Source organism: Bos taurus, chromosome 15 (assembly GCF_002263795.3).
Source record: "Bos taurus isolate L1 Dominette 01449 registration number 42190680 breed Hereford chromosome 15, ARS-UCD2.0, whole genome shotgun sequence".
Lineage (NCBI taxonomy): Eukaryota > Metazoa > Chordata > Mammalia > Artiodactyla > Bovidae > Bos > Bos taurus.
In genome coordinates this window covers 68157787-68174390 of record NC_037342.1, presented here as the reverse complement: position 1 = coordinate 68174390, position 16604 = coordinate 68157787, and the positions used below count along the sequence as shown (strand labels likewise).

Genomic DNA, 16604 nt, shown 5'->3' with positions numbered 1-16604 from the left:
TTGCCTGAAATCCCATGTACAGAGGATCCTGCCAGACTACAGCCCATAGGGTTGCAAAAGAACCCGATGCGACTTAGTGACTAAACAACAAGACATGATTATAAGGAGGAGAGAGTAGTCACAAAATACATTCATATTTCTAATTTGAACAATTAGATGATGGTGGTTCCGTGTACTCAGGTAACAGTGAAGAACAAGAAGGTAGAGAGGGGCCAGAGCCATGGCGGCCTCTGCGGCGGCGGATCCCGCGGCTCTCGCCTCGGGGGCCCCGGCAGTCCCGGCGGCCGAGAGGGGAGCCGCCGCCTCGGGCCTGTGGGTGCCCCACCCCCCCACCCCCGGGGAGGCTGAGGCCGCGACCGCCGCGGCGAGGCAGCAGCCCGCGGGTTCAGCGCCGTCGGCCAGGGAGCTCATCCAGCGGTCAGTGAGTGAGCTTCCTGGGCCCTGGGGACCAACATCCTGTGCAAGGTGCGCGGCTGCAGCAAGATCCTGCCCAACAGCCCCGCGCTCAACATGCACCTGGTCAAGAGCCACCGCCTGCAGGATGGCACAGTAAATCCAAAACAGTAAGAAAAGATTTGAAAACTGTACCGAAATTCTACTGTTGTCCAATTGAAGGATGCCCTAGAGGCCCTGACAGACCAATTTCTCAACTTTCTCTCGTAAAATAGCACTTTATGAAAATGCATGCTGAAAAGAAGCATAAATGTAGTAAGCGTAGCAATTCGTATGGCACGGAATGGGACTTGAAAAGACATGCAGAGGATTGTGGCAAGACCTTCCAGTGCACGTGTGGCTGTCCCTATGCCTGCAGCACTGCGTTACAGTCCCACATCTACAGAACTGGCCATGAGATCCCTGCAGAACCCAGGGATCCACCTAGTAAGGAAAGGAAAATGAAAAGCTGCCTGCACAGCCGGAAGCTGTCCAGGAAGACCGTTGAATCACTGAGCAACCAACCAATTCGCCGACCAGACGCTCCAGAACTACGAACTTCAGAAATAAAGCTGGTGGCTTCGTTTGAAGACTCTTGCAGCTCTAATGCCAAACAACAGCTCCACGGTACCCTCAGAAGTTGCTTTTACCAAAGCCCAAGTGGCTTTGGTTAAACTCCCCATCATGCAGTTTTCTCCTGTGCCTGTCTTTATGCCTACAGCCGACTCCTCAGCCCAGCCTGTAGTGTTGGGTGTCGATCATCAGGGCTCTGCCCCCGGTGCCGTGCACTTACTGCCCTTGTCCATTGGAACCTTGATCCTCGGCCTGGATTCGGAAGCCTGCTCTCTCAAGGAGAGCCTCCCTCTTTCAAAAGTTGTAAATCCTGTTGCTGTTGAGCCGATTAGCACAGGTATTCAAGTGAACTTGGGTAAAAGTCCATTTAGCCCGTTACAAGAACTCAGGAACACATGTCAGAAGAACAGCATGTCTTCCATCAATGTGCAGACAGACCTGTCCTGCACCACACCACAGTTCATGCTTGTCTGCACAGTGGGCCAGCCCTGACTCCTCTTTGGCGTCCTGTTCGCAAACTGATTTGACATTTGGTTCCCAGGTTTCCCTTCCCATTAGTGTTCAAACTCAGACTTTTTGCCCAGTTCTAAGGTAACCTCATCCATCACTGCTCAGACTGATGCATTTATAGATGCCAGTTTTCAGCCAGGTGGGATCTCCAGAGAAACTCAGACCAGTGGAATGCAAAGTCCAGCAGATGACCCAGTACAGATGGACCAAGCTGTAATGTGTGGAGACATTTTTGAAAGTGTCCATTCATCATATGGTATGTCTACAGACAATATTATAAGGAGCAGCTTAGAAGCAGAGACTGTAACTCATGCATGACTTGTTACCTCAGAACCACCCTAAAACTTTAACCCAAGATATTGAGAAATCCACACCAGTAATAAACTTCAGTGCACCAAATAGTATGCTTTCGTCACAGAACAGGACAGATAATCAGACCCAAACCATGGATTTACTAAGTGATCTAGAAAACATCTTGTCAAGTAACCTACCTGGTCAGACGCTGGACAATCGTAGTCTTTTGTCTGACACAAACACTGGACCTGACACCCAGGTCCCATCTGACCCAGAATCCTGCAATTGATTTTGATATCAAAGAGTTCTTTTCAACCTCAAATATACAGACGCAAACCAAGGAGAGTGAGCTTAGCATCATGACCACTGAGCCAGTCTTGGAGTCGCTGGACATAGAAACCCAAACTGACTTCTTCCTTGCAGACCCTTCTGCCCAGGCCTACAGTTGTAGGGGAATTCTAGCTTCTTAGGCCTTGTGATGTTTGACACATACTCACAGACAGACCTGAACTTCTTTTTATACAGTAGCCCTTGTCTGCCACTGGGAAGTATCCTGAAACACTACAGCTTTTCCATGAGTACTGATTCATCTGACACAGAGACCCAGACTGACGGAATCTCCATTGCTAAATCCACGCACGTATGGACACCTTATCTTTGACAAAGGAGGCAAGAATATACAATGGATTAAAGACAATCTTTTTAACAAGTGGTGCTGGGAAATCTGGTAAACCACTTGTAAAAGAATGAAACTAGAACACTTTCTAACACCATACACAAAAATAAACTCAAAATGGATTAAAGATCTCAACATAAGACCAGAAACTATAAAACTCCTAGAGGAGAACATAGGCAAAACACTCTCTGACATACATCACAGCAGGATCCTCTATGACCCACCTCCCAGAATATTGGGAATAAAAGCAAAAATAAACAAATGGGACCTAATTAACCTTAAAAGCTTCTGCACATCAAAGGAAACTATTAGCAAGGTGAAAAGACAGCCTTCAGAATGGGAGAAAATAATAGCAAATGAAGCAACCGACAAACAACTAATCTCAAAAATATACAAGCAACTCCTACAGCTCAACTCCAGAAAAATAAATGACCCAATCAAAAAATGGCCAAAGAACTAAATAGACATTTCTCCAAAGAAGACATACAGATGGCTAACAAACACATGAAAAGATGCTCAACATCACTCATTATCAGAGAAATGCAAATCAAAACACTATGAGGTACCATTTCACGCCAGTCAGAATGGCTGCGATCCAAAAGTCTACAAGCAATAAATGCTGGAGAGGGTGTGGAGAAAAGGGAACCCTCTTACACTGTTGGTGGGAATGCAAACTAGTACAGCCACTGTGGAGAACAGTGTGGAGATTCCTTAAAAAACTGGAAATAGAACTGCCTTATGAGTCAGCAATCCCACTGCTGGGCATACACACTGAGGAAACCAGAAGGGAAAGAGACACGTGTACCCCAATGTTCATCACAGCACTGTTTATAATAGCCAGGACATGGAAGCAACCTAGATGTCCATCAGCAGATGAATGGATAAGAAAGCAGTGGTACATATACACAATGGAGTATTACTCAGCCATTAAAAAGAATACATTTGAATCAGTTCTAATGAGGTGGATGAAACTGGAGCCTATTATACAGAGTGAAGTAAGCCAGAAGGAAAAACACCAATACAGTATACTAACGCATATATATGGAATTTAGAAAGATGGTAACAATAACCCAGTGTACGAGACAGCAAAAGAGACACTGATGTATAGAACAGTCTTATGGACTCTGTGGGAGAGGGAGAGGGTGGGAAGATTTGGGAGAATGACATTGAAACATGTAAAATATCATGTAAGAAACAAGTTGCCAGTCCAGGTTCGATGCACAATACTGGATGCTTGGGGCTAGTGCACTGGGACGACCCAGAGGGATGATATGAGGAGGGAGGAGGGAGGAGGGTTCAGGATGGGGAACACATGTATACCTGTGGTGGATTCATTTTGATATTTGGCAAAACTAATACAATTATGTAAAGTTTAAAAATAAAATAAAATTTTAAAAAAAAGAAAAATAAATAAAATTAAATTAAATTAAAAAAAAAAAAAAAACCTGCCTGCCCTGGAAAGCAAAGTTCAGTTGAACAGTGCCAAAACACAGACCATGAACTCTGGCTTCGAAACTTTGGGAAGCTTATTCTTCACCAGCAATGAAACTCAGACAGCAATGGATGACTTTCTTCTGGCCGATCTGGCCTGGAACACGATGGAATCTCAGTTCAGCTCTGTTGAAACCCAATCGTGTGCAGAACTACACCCAGTCTCCAGCTTCTGAAAGTGGAGTCCACATGGGGGATGGATTCACAGTTCCCTTCTGGATTTAGAAGATGAAAAACAGGGACAACAGTATTAACTCTACTGAACGTAGTTGACGATACAGTTACTTCAATTCTTCGAGGTTCTTGGCCTTTTTGTACTTGTAAACGTGAAATTTCTGTAAAAATTTGTGAGTGTATTATAAAATGTAAGATGTTGATCTGAAAAAAAAAAAAAGAAGGTAGAGAGGGAAAGGGAATGGATACTGGGTTAGGAAGCATTGGGTTTAAATATGTGGGAGATAAAAACAGATATTCAGTTGGCAGCTGGATATATATTTCTGAAATAATTCCAAAAGAGAGGGCCAGGGTAGTTTCATATGCACATACATAGCAAACAGATCCTAGGGAGTGGATAACTCCCAAAGACATGCATGTGGAGTAATAAAGGAAAGGAATCAAGGAAAGAATGATGAATTTGTGTCCCCTTATTTGGGACAAGTAATAAATGAACTTGTATTAAAAGACATTTATAATGCCTTGGTCACTACATATACTTAATGATTCCAGAGGGGTCACAGATACCAAAAGAGGTACTGTATATACTAGTACAAAGTCTCAGGCCAGTAAAATTAATTGTTATACAATGTGGTTGGAAGAATTAAATAGGATACATTTAATGTAGCTTAAAAAATTGTTTCTCCCAGGCATTTGGTTTTAGTGTTATGATCCTTATTCTTGATATCCTGAGTGCTCACCTCTTTTCCTTCATTTCAAAAATTTAAGTTCTATCACACAGGTCAGCAAATGAGGCAAGTTTGATTGTGAAATGTATAATTCATAATGTGCTACATTTAATGCCGATTACTATTTTTCCCCTCACACCTCCTTTCTTGTCATTAATCTTCCTTTTCCATCTAACTCATATTTTTGTTTATCATTATTTTGAAATTCATTAACAACTTTTCTGAAAACATCTTGGGTTTTATTTTTTTTCTTTATAGTTCTGATTTGTTGCAAATAAATCAGAATAATAAATAAATAAATATAGCATCCCCCATGTCAACATCTTCCCATCAAAGTGGTACATGTGTTACAATTTTTGTTGCAGTTGATGAATCTTCAGTTACAGTTACAGTTCATTCTTCCTGTTGTACATTCTATGAGTTTGGACAAATGTTTAATGGCATGTATCCATCATTATCGTATCATACAAAGAATTTTCACTGCTCATTGAGAAAAAAGACACTGATGGCTTTAGGAAGCATTGTCTATTCTAGTTTAGAAATTACGGTCAGATAAACAAAAATTATACATGCTTATTCATACATTCATTTACTCATAAGTTGCTATTGCATCTCAGGAACTATGCTTCCCATTGGGTATAAAATAATGAATAAATGGCAAAGTCCTTGATGGAGCTTATTTAGTGAAGGAAGAGAGATATATATAAAAACATCTAATTGATTACATGTGATAAAGAGAAAAACAATAGAATAAGCAAGTAATAGTTCTAGGACCAGATGGGTGGAAGTACTACTTTATGAATGATTAAGAAATATTCTTCTTAAAAAAAAAAAAAAGAAATATTCTTCTTATGAGTTGACATTTGAGAAAACCATCAAGGTAACACTTGAGTGGGCCCCATAGGAGAAGCCATATCAATTACATGAATCCATAACAATAAATAAGATTAAAAACATTATCCTATGTATAGAATCCAAAAGAGATAGGGAAATTTCTCCCTTGGGTCCTTAAAATATGATACTAAATATAATGGAAGAAAATATCTTTCCATAGATTATTTTAATAAAAATGTTTCTTGCAAAACACCTCATCGTAAGACAACAGTGCAACACCATTGTTTTTACTATGTCAAAACTATATGGTTCAAATGCACAGTTTGTGTTATTTTAACTTGATCCAAGGCAAAACTGAGAGATGTGGAGAAATGTATAGATAATAATCATCAGTCATAACAACAGCAATGCTTCTGAACCATTATCCTAATGAGAGAATCAGAGAAAAATTGTGAGCAACTTCTCAGTCCAGATTGGCATCTTAACCTGGTAGAATGTGACTAATCTCTCACTGTAATTATCCTTTGACCTAAAGATGCTGTCAGTTTTTAACATTTTCACCCTAGAACTTTTATCAAACAAACTGGTTTGAATAAGAACTAAATATTACAATTCTTGTACTGAATATATGAAAACACACGCACGTGCTCACTCACACACACAGTGCCTAAGAGACAGGGCAGTGGTCTGTGGGTGTAAATGTGTATTGAGGAAAGCATAGGCAAGATGTTACTTGCAAATTGCCATCACTTCACCTGGTTAATGGAAAAAACACAGAGCAGTTGATAGATTAAGGCTGCACTGGTTAGCGCCCTGGTCCTGCCACTTAAAGTTACATGAACTTGAGCAAAGGCTTCATCTTTTCCAAACCTATTTCTTCACTTGCTAAATGAGATTACTAATGATACTTTTCTCCTAGGATAGACATGCAAGAATTCAAACTGATGCAAATTTTCTGACTTTTATAGGAAATGTATGCCGATTTTCTCTTCTCATCTAATTTATTTCAACAGTCATGCAAATTAAAATTGATCCAAAAATGCATAAAAATACAATATGATTAGGAAAATATTTTGCATGAGAAATTAAGTCAGATATCTGTGCTTTCTATATTCTAAAACTTTCCTTATATCTAAAAATACAGCATTTTAGAATTTTCTGAATTCATTGTTTTTATAATTACACTTAATATAAACTGCTTCTTTTTCTAAACTATTAAAAAATATAGTATATCACAAAACAGTGGCATCTTAGAATAAAGGAAATACTGTACTTAGAATGCAGCATAATCTCCACTGCAGTAGTCTAATTGTAATTATTAATAGTATAGCATAAGTATGCTATATTATATTGATTTCATATCAGAATTGTATACAACAGGATTTTCTAACTTCCCATTCCTTTATCTTGTGCTTATTTCAGTTTCCATGCTTGAGTATCTATAGAAACTATTTATACTAGAATTTTAATTATTGATTGCCAAACACTATTAGCCAATCAAAAATCAACTATGTGCACACCTGACCCAGATCACTGGGGGCAGGGTGATCCATTCTCATATTGAAGCACCTACCTCCTAGCTAAAGTTTAGAATCCAGGTACAGATAAAGTATAGTAAACAGGGCCAGGTGAAAAATACAGATTGACACCTATTTCAAACTATTTCTAACATTGTCCTATGCTGTGAATAAAAAAAAAAAAAGATTAAATATATTCATTAAAATTTACACATATTTGACCACAAAACATCAAGAATGGTATAAGATCTGGTGTCTGTCCTCTGAATTTGACAGTTTGAAAGACACTGTTAGATAACTTTCATTAAAACCTCACCTATGATGACACCACTAGCCAGTTTTCTCCAGCTGGTGGAAACATGGAAGAACACACTTCCCCTGATGAGAGGAAAGACTACATGGCTTGTTCTGCCAAATGTTCTGTGAGTGGAAGAGACATGTGTCCCTTCTAGGTCAAATGACTTAACCGCTGCAGTGTTACTGCTCCTCTCTCTTCCCCTCCCATAGCACTTACTGGAACGTCCCCATGTTGTCTTTGTAAAATTGAATTACCAAGCCACTCCAGAGAAGATAACATAGCTTGGAGTGTTGCTCAGATTCATCAGAATTTATGTGATGGAAACACAGAAAGTCAGGGCTTGTTGTCACCTTGGCCTAACCCATCTATCCAGACCAACACTTCATAAGATGAGTAAATGTAATAATTTTGCTGATGATAATACTATGGCTGCTAAGGCAACAGATTCAGCTGTCTGGTTATCATGACCATCCCTGGTGGCTCAGTAGTAAAGAACCTACTTGCCAATGTAGGAAACATGGGTTTGATCCCTGGGTTGGGAAGATCCCCTGGAGAAGGAAGTGGTCACCCACTCCAGTATTCTTGCCTGGAAAATGCTATGGACAGAGGAAGCTGATGGGCTACAGCCCATGGGGTTATAAACAGTCAGACACAAATTAGGGACTAAACAATACCAAAAATCTGGTTTTCATAAAACAGTATTTTCAGCCTGTATTTCCTCTGGCATTCAATACAAAGAATGTTCGGGGGACATATTATTTAATAACCATAGAGTATGAGAAATAATGCAGCCAATCACCCTGTTAGAAATCATAGCACAAATGAGCCCATTAAAGATCCTGAGATTTCATCATAAAGGTACTGACAATACACTTTAGGATTGGAGAAAGCCACCTTGAGGAAATCACATAGAATCAAGCTCTGAAATACAAGCAGACTGGGAGTAAATTTTTTAATCTCTACCTAGCCCCTTACATAATCCAATCAATGGAATAAAAAGGATCAGATCTCTATTACAATATATATGATCCAGTATTTTTTTTTAATATTTTTTGATGTTGACCATTTTAAAGTCTTTCCTGAATCTGCTACAATACTGCTTCTGTTTTAGTTTTTTTTTTTTTTTTTTTTTTCCTGGCTGGGAATCATGTGGGAACTGAGCTCCGCAACCAGGGACTGAATCCACACCCTCTGCATTGGAAAGGGAAGTCCTAACCCCTGGACCAGCAGGGAAATCCCTGATCCAGCACATTTTTAATACTCTTACTCTTACGAGGGAGATTTTCCTCCTTGTAGGGAGCATGTCTGGAGAAGGCGATGGCACCCCACTCCAGTACTCTTGCCTGGAAAATCCCATGAACGCAGGAACCTGGTAGGCTACAGTCCATGGGGTCGCGAAGAGTCAGACACGACTGAGTGACTTCACTTTCACTTTTCACTTTCATGCATTGGAGAAGGAAATGGCAACCCACTCCAGTGTTCTTGCCTGGAGAATCCCAGGGAGCGGGGAGCCTGGTGGGCTGCTGTCTATGGGGTCACACAGAGTCGGACACGACTGAAGCAACTCAGCAGCAGCAAGGAGCATGTACAATCTGCTTCACCAGGTCATAACTTCCAGGATGGTGGTATGAAGAAGGCACTGAGGTTGACTAATCTGTCTGAACCTGGGTCGTTGAAACTGTCAAATTGTAAGGGGCCGAGAAATGGTAAAATATTTCTCCACCTGTATTTCCTCTGTTATTCAATACAAAGAATGTTCAGGGTGTACGTCATCATCATCAATTGATGAAAATATCCATGAGGAGGGGAGGACAGATTCCATGATCTTTGGGTAAGGGGGAGCCATTCCTATGATTCTGGCTTTCAAAACTAAGTTGAATGTGGTGTATCCACTAGTACGTTCTTGAGGTGTTTCCATTCAAATAGCCATTGAATCTGTCTTCAGATGGACATAGATATCTTTATTTGAAAAATAATATCTTCTTGCCTTGTTTTACATAACTCACTTCCTAAGCATAGAGCATTAAGTACATTAAGTACACTGTACCCTTAAATAAATTACATAATTTCACCCATCTATTTAGAGAAAGATGCATTAATTCCCAAATGCCAGTTCTATGTTCCTTGTAATATACTTCAGTAAATAAAGCAAATCTTTGATTACATCTATTCTTTTCTTCACCAGGCTTCCCTGGTGGCTCAGATGGTAAAGCGTCTGCCTGCAATGCGGGAGACCCGGGTTCAATTCCTGGGTCAGGAAGATCCCCTGGAGAAGGAAATGGCAACCCACTCCAGCACTCTTGCCTGGAAAATCCCATGGACAGAGGAGCCTGGCGGGCTACAGTCCATAGGGTCACAAAAAGTTGGACACGATTGAGCGACTTCACTTCACTTCACTTCATTCTTTTCTTTAAAAATTTCAAAAAATGACATTTCCTTACCAATTAGAATCTAAACATTTTATTCAATAAATCTGGGCTCACTTTGATCTATTACCTCCCTCTCTGCCCTTAATACTAATAACTTTATCATACTTCAATAATTATTTCATCTTGCCTTCAAAGTCTTACTAGGATTTTTTTTTAATTTTATTTTATTTTTAAACTTTACATAATTGTATTAGTTTTGCCAAATATCAAAATGAATCCGCCACCGGTATACATGTGTTCCCCATCCTGAACCCTCCTCCCTCCTCCCTCCCCATACCATCCCTCTGGGTCGTCCCAATGCTCTAGCCCCAAGCATCCAGTATCGTGCATCGAACCTGGACTGGCATCTCATTTCATACATGATATTTTACATGTTTCAATGCCATTCTCCCAAATCTTCCCACCCTCTCCCTCTCCCATAGAGTCCATAAGACTGTTCTATATTGATGTTAAAATGCTTTCTGCTTATATATACTTTTCTCTGCAAAATACCCAGCCAACATATGGTTATTCCTCTCCACAATTTATTATGAAACTACTCAATAAGATGAAGTCTTTGTTCACTATTCAGTCAGTTCAGTTCAGTCGCTCAGTCATGTCTGACTCTTTGCAACACCATGAATTGCAGCACACCAGGCCTCCCTGTCCATCACCAACTCCCAGTGTTCACTCAAACTCATGTGCATCGAGTCGGTGATGCCATCCAGCCATCTAATCCTCTGTTGTCCCCTTCTCCCCCTGCCCCCAATCCCTCCCAGCATCAGGGTCTTTTCCAATGAGTCAACTCTTCACATGAGGTGGCCAAAGTATTGGAGTTTCAGCTTTAGCATCAATCCTTCCAATGAACACCCAGAAATGGTCTCATTTAGAATGGACTGGTTGGATCTCCTTGCAGTCCAAGGGACTCTCAAGAGTCTTCTCCAACACCACAGTTCAAAAGCATCAATTCTTCGGCACTCAGCCTTCTTCACAGTCCAACTTTCACATACATACATGACCACTGGAAAAACCGTAGCCTTGACTAGATGGACCTTTGTTGGCAAAGTAATGTCTCTGCTTTTGAATATGCTATCTAGCTTGGTCATAACTTTCCTTCCAAGGAGTAAGCATCTTTTAATTTCATGGCTGCAATCACCATCTGTAGTGATTTTGGAGGCCCCAAAAATAAAGTCGGACACTGTTTCCACTGTTTCCCCATCTATTTCCCATGAAGTGATGGAACCAGATGCCATGATCTTTGTTTTCTGAATGTTGAGCTTTAAGCCAACTTTTTCACTCTCCTCTTTCATCTTCATCAAGAGGCTTTTTAGTTCCTCTTCACTTTCTGCCACAAGGGTGGTGTCATCTGCATATCTGAGGTTATTGATATTTCTCCCAGCAATCTTGATTCCAGCTTGTGCTTCTTCCAGCCCAGCGTTTCTCATGATGTACTCTGCATATAAGTTAAATAAGCAGGGTGACAATATACAGCCTTGACATACTCCTTTTCCCATTTGGAACCAGTCTGTTGTTCCATGTCCAGTTCTAACTGTGGCTTCCTGACCTGCTTATAGGTTTCTCAAGAGGCAGGTCAGGTGGTCTGGTATTCCCATCTCTTTCAGAATTTTCCACAGTTTATTGTGATCTACACAGTCAAAGGCTTTGGCATAGTCAATAAACCAGAACTAGATGTTTTTCTGGAACTCTCTTGCTTTTTCGATGATCCAGTGGATGTTGGCAATTTGATCTCTGGCTCCTCTGCCTTTTCTAAAACCAGCTTGAACATCAGGAAGTTCACGGTTCATGTATTGCTGAAGCCTGGCTTGGAGAATTTTGAGCATTACTTTACTAGCATGTGAGATGAGTGCAATTGTGCGGTAGTTTGAGCATTCTTTGGCATTGCCTTTCTTTGGGATTGGAATGAAAACTGACCTTTTCCAGTCCTGTGGCCACTGCTGAGTTTTCCAAATTTGCTGGCATATTGAGTGCAACACTTTCACACCATCATCTTTCAGGATTTGAAAGAGCTCAACTGGAATTCCATCACCTCCACTAGCTTTGTTCTTAGTGATGCTTTCCAAGACTCACTTGACTTCACATTCCAGGATGTCTGGCTCTAGGTCAGTGATCACAGCATCGTGATTATCTGGGTCGTGAAGATCTTTTTTGTACAGTTCTTCTGTGTATTCTTGCCACCTCTTCTTAATATTTTCTGCTTCTGTTAGGTCCATACCATTTCTGTCGTTTATCAGGCTCATCTTTGCATGAAATATTCCCTTGGTATTTCTAATGTTCTTGACGAGATCTCTAGTTTTTCCCACTCTGTTTTTTTCCTCTTTTTCTTTGCACTGATCGCCGAGGAAGGCTTTCTTATCTCTCCTTGCTATTCTTTGGAACTCTGCATTCAGATGCTTATATCTTTCCTTTTTTCCTTTGCTTTTCAGTTCTCTTTTCACAGCTATTTGTAAGGCCTTCTCAGACAGCCATTTTGCTTTTTTGCATTTCTTTTCCATCTGGCATGGTCTTGATCCCTGTCTCCTGTAAAATGTCATGACTCTCTGTCCATAGTTCATCAGGTACACTGTCTATCAGATCTAGTCCCTTAAATCTATTTCTGTATTCAATATCTCCCCTCAAATAGAGTCTCATTACTGATTCTTTTAGTGGCCATGTCTTATTTCCATTATCAGACTGGATGTATAATAACTTGCTTATTAATCCATCATACATACACACATGTAAGTGTCTTAGAATGTTTACAAACGTAATTCATGAAATACAAATATGAATTAATCCTTTAACATAAGCTTCTAGATAATGTTGAGATATGGGAAACAGAAGTGGAAAAAAATAGGCAAGATAGCATAACAAATGATTGAAGAAACAGGAAGTCTTTGAGATTATAGTGAAAGAGGTTATCTTCCATTATTAAATCAACTCACTTGTACATAGACTAGGTTTCCCCCCCTTCTTTTCCTCTGCCTTTTTCAAGACACTAAATTCTTTGCAGTTGTTATCTCTTATGGTAATGAGGTACAAAGTTTATGAGAAGTTTGAGATCTGACAGAGGAAAATGACTTTGCCAATCCTGAATACCAATTCAGAGGTCTAATGATCGGTAACTCCCTATCAACCACTAAGGTTATCAATTCTGCACATATCACAAGCAATGCATTAATTTCTTTAACAGCACAAAAAGACCAACACTGAGCATGCTGATAAGAAATGTGCAAAATTCTATCCTGCTCTTAGCTGGTGATGACCACATGCTGACAGAATTAACAACTGTGTACCGTAGTATAATAACAACATATAATTAATAGTTTTACATATTAGTGTAAGAAGAAAGATCCCTTCGTGTCAAAACAAAATATAACAGAGTTGACCTGAAAAAAGGAACAAAAATGTGGTAATTAATGCATTTCACATCTTCTAGCTGCAATATATATTTGAATGTCTGGCAATTATTCACTAAAGGAAGGGTGTGTTGAAAAATAATAAGATTTTTACATGTGAATTTGTCAATTTGACAGATGAAGAGTTTATATAGTTGTGAATAGGGTTTTGTGATTCTGACATGAAATAGCTTTGACTATGATCTCGAGTGGTAAATAAGGGAATAGCTGGAAGAGATGAAATGATAGCTAATAGAAAGAAAGTAATATAGTTAAATAAAGCAGTACCTTAAAAATCAAAAGTTCTGAAGCAGGAAAAAAACATGTAGACAGATAAATATTCAAAATAATTCTCCCTATTCTACTTTACAAATAGAAATTGTGCACTTAAAATAGATTTGTCAGTAGCATTTTTCATGAAGAATATGAAATCATTTTATAGAAGCATATTCCATTTTCTTCTCTATAGATGTATGATGATAAGGAGATGCATTTGTTATTCTATTTTAGAATAGTTTAATTTGCATTCTTAAAAAAACAGAGTGATACCAAAGGATTAAAACATATTTTTCCTATTTCTTTATTGAGATAATACAGCCTGGTAATGTGGGGAAAAATATGGATAGAGTTGCTTCAAGACCTTGGTCACTTTTTTACTTCTTATCAAACTCAAGGAGTGACCTAGGACAAAATTACCTTCTCTCTCAAAGCTTATTCCAAAGGTTATATAATGGATTCGATAAAACGTAATATCTATTATTTGAAATTACAAATCACAACACATAATGGTTAAATACACAGCTAAGCACCCACTCTCAGTACATATTTAAATCTGTTTCCATGCACCAACTTTAAGTATTTTACAACCTGGTGGGAGATAAAGAATGTAAATATTCGATTACATTACATGGTTAGTAGTTAAACAATAGAGTAAGTACAGAGTGTAGTGAGTATGATTAGAAACAGTTGATATGTCTTAAAGAACAGGAAAGAAGGTATCATGGATGCAATTTCTGAAATGACACCAATGGGCAAGCAGGAAATAAACTAGATGAAGGGAAGACAGAACCCCAGTCAACGTAACAGCACTGGAAAGGCCAAATCTGGAAACATTAATATTAAATGTTGGGATGACTGTCCAGGTTTATGTGTACTGCTCTAGAAGTATTGTAAGTAGGAACAATTTACCCAGGTTTCTAATGTCATGGAATCAACAGCTGTATGATCCTGGTGTGACCTGGCCCAAGTGTGAATCAGTGCAATGGGGCTGCCTGGAAGATGCTTGGGTGTGGTAATAAATATATCACTGTGCCTGCAGGGCTATGGCAACTAGTGCGTATCTGTGGTGTGCACACCTCAGACCATACTGGCCTGGGGCCTTCTGTTTCTCTGCTTCTCTGAAGGTCAATTTCCTTGTTTCCACTTATAAATGACCCACATTCCTAAATGTAAGCACATCTTCCTAGATGACAAAGGCTTCCCCTTTAAGTGTTCTTCAGTATATCAACCTTAAACCTACAAAGCACGCTTGAACCTCAGAGCTATTGTGTTCTGTTTCTATCAGTTAACTCCATGATTTATATCATCACTTCTTTCAGGTCTTTGCTCAGCTCTTGCCCTATCTGCATCCTCCTCCTGAATCAACACATAAAAATAACCTCCTGCGTCATCATTCACTGGCCCTTTTCCCAGTTGTGTATAATTTCACAAGTAGCACTACCTGTTACATATTCGGTATTCTACCTGTGTGTGTTTATCTACTTTTTGTTCTCCCTCACTAGAATGTGAGTTCAAAGAGATCACAGACTTCGTATATTTTATCACCTACTGCCTCTCCAGAATAGAGGACAGTGTCTGGATTATAGCTAATCATTCGATACCAAGTGGGTTGAATATGTTCATTTTTCTCTTCTATAGGAAGGAATTATTAGATAACTTTGCAAAATTTTATGAAGAGCTTGTTCAATTTTTATATTCAACAATATATTACAGGGATGTTTTTTAGCTGAAAGTAAGCGCTAAGTACATCTTGAAAGTGAGGTTTGGTGATAACCCCTCCTCTGACATTTTCCATTCCCTGATTTTCATTATGGGTACTTAATGGAAAAATATTTCAAACCAAAAGTGGGATGTTAACAGATATAAATACATTTAGAAGTTTGTGGAAAAGATTACAGAAGTGGAATTTCTCCCAAGAGAATTAGGAATGAAGGAGTCTGGCTTCTGTGATAACTTCAACAGAACCTCTACAACAGTGCTTTTTAAACTTTCTCATCTCAGGACTACTTGGACTCTTAAAAATTATCGAAGATCCTAAAGATCCTCAGTTTATGATGTTTACAGCCAGCAGTATGCTGGGGTCAGCTCGTACTGAGCAAAAAAAGAGTCATTCATTCTTGGTGAGCCTTTCTTCTCAAATTTGCATTCAGTTATGTTACTTGGTAGCTTGAAATCAGCCATGGTCAGAAAATTCACATGATGCAATTGAATTGAAAATGTTAAAAATTGGGAGTTTTTTGTGAGCCAGTTTACAAATCTATCACCGGTTGTATCTCTCCATATTTAATAAAGAATTAAACAGAGACATAAAATGCACAAAAACTTTGTGTACTTATGATAGAAATAAAAAGGTAAGCACCTTCTTGGCATTATTATGAAAACAGTTTTAGCCATGTCGACGCTGGGAGGGTTCAGGGGACTGTCTGTGGTCCCCAGTCTACACATTTGGAACCACTTTAGATATCATGGTAGCTGGAATCTGATCCTATCTCAACAATTTCATCTGAAGCCCATGAACAAAAATCAGAAAGTACATAAATGTAAGCTAAAATATATCATTATTTCTTGAAACTTACTAGCCAATAGGATTAGCTTGTGGGATTTCCTTATTTGAATATAACAACACAGAGTCATCTCTCTTCATATTTAATGAGAGATTGCTTCCTTCTTACACCTCATGTTAGACAACATGCATCAGAAATGAGCTGTAATCTTCAGTGATCTTTGCATTGAAACAGCAAAGACTAGTGGTTATAGCAATGGCTTTTCTCAGATCAGTAAAGACCAGCTGAGATGACCACAGTGCTTGGATGGAAATGGCAGAAAAAGTGATCGAATTTCAGGCAACAGGGATCCATGGAGGAAAAAAATATATATATATAGAAGAAAAAAACAGTCAGGATTGCTGATGCAGGGACTATTGAGATACAATCATGAGGGATGCCAACAAATGCTTAGATACACATGGTCATGTAAACTGCTGAAGTTTTTCTAT

The 16604-nt window shown here is 39.2% G+C and overlaps 1 pseudogene; it reads left to right on the top strand.

Moving 5' to 3' along the window:
* Positions 1-429: 429 nt before the first annotated feature.
* LOC617085 (ATM interactor-like) lies at positions 430-4152 on the top strand (annotated as a pseudogene).
* Positions 4153-16604: the final 12452 nt, after the last annotated feature.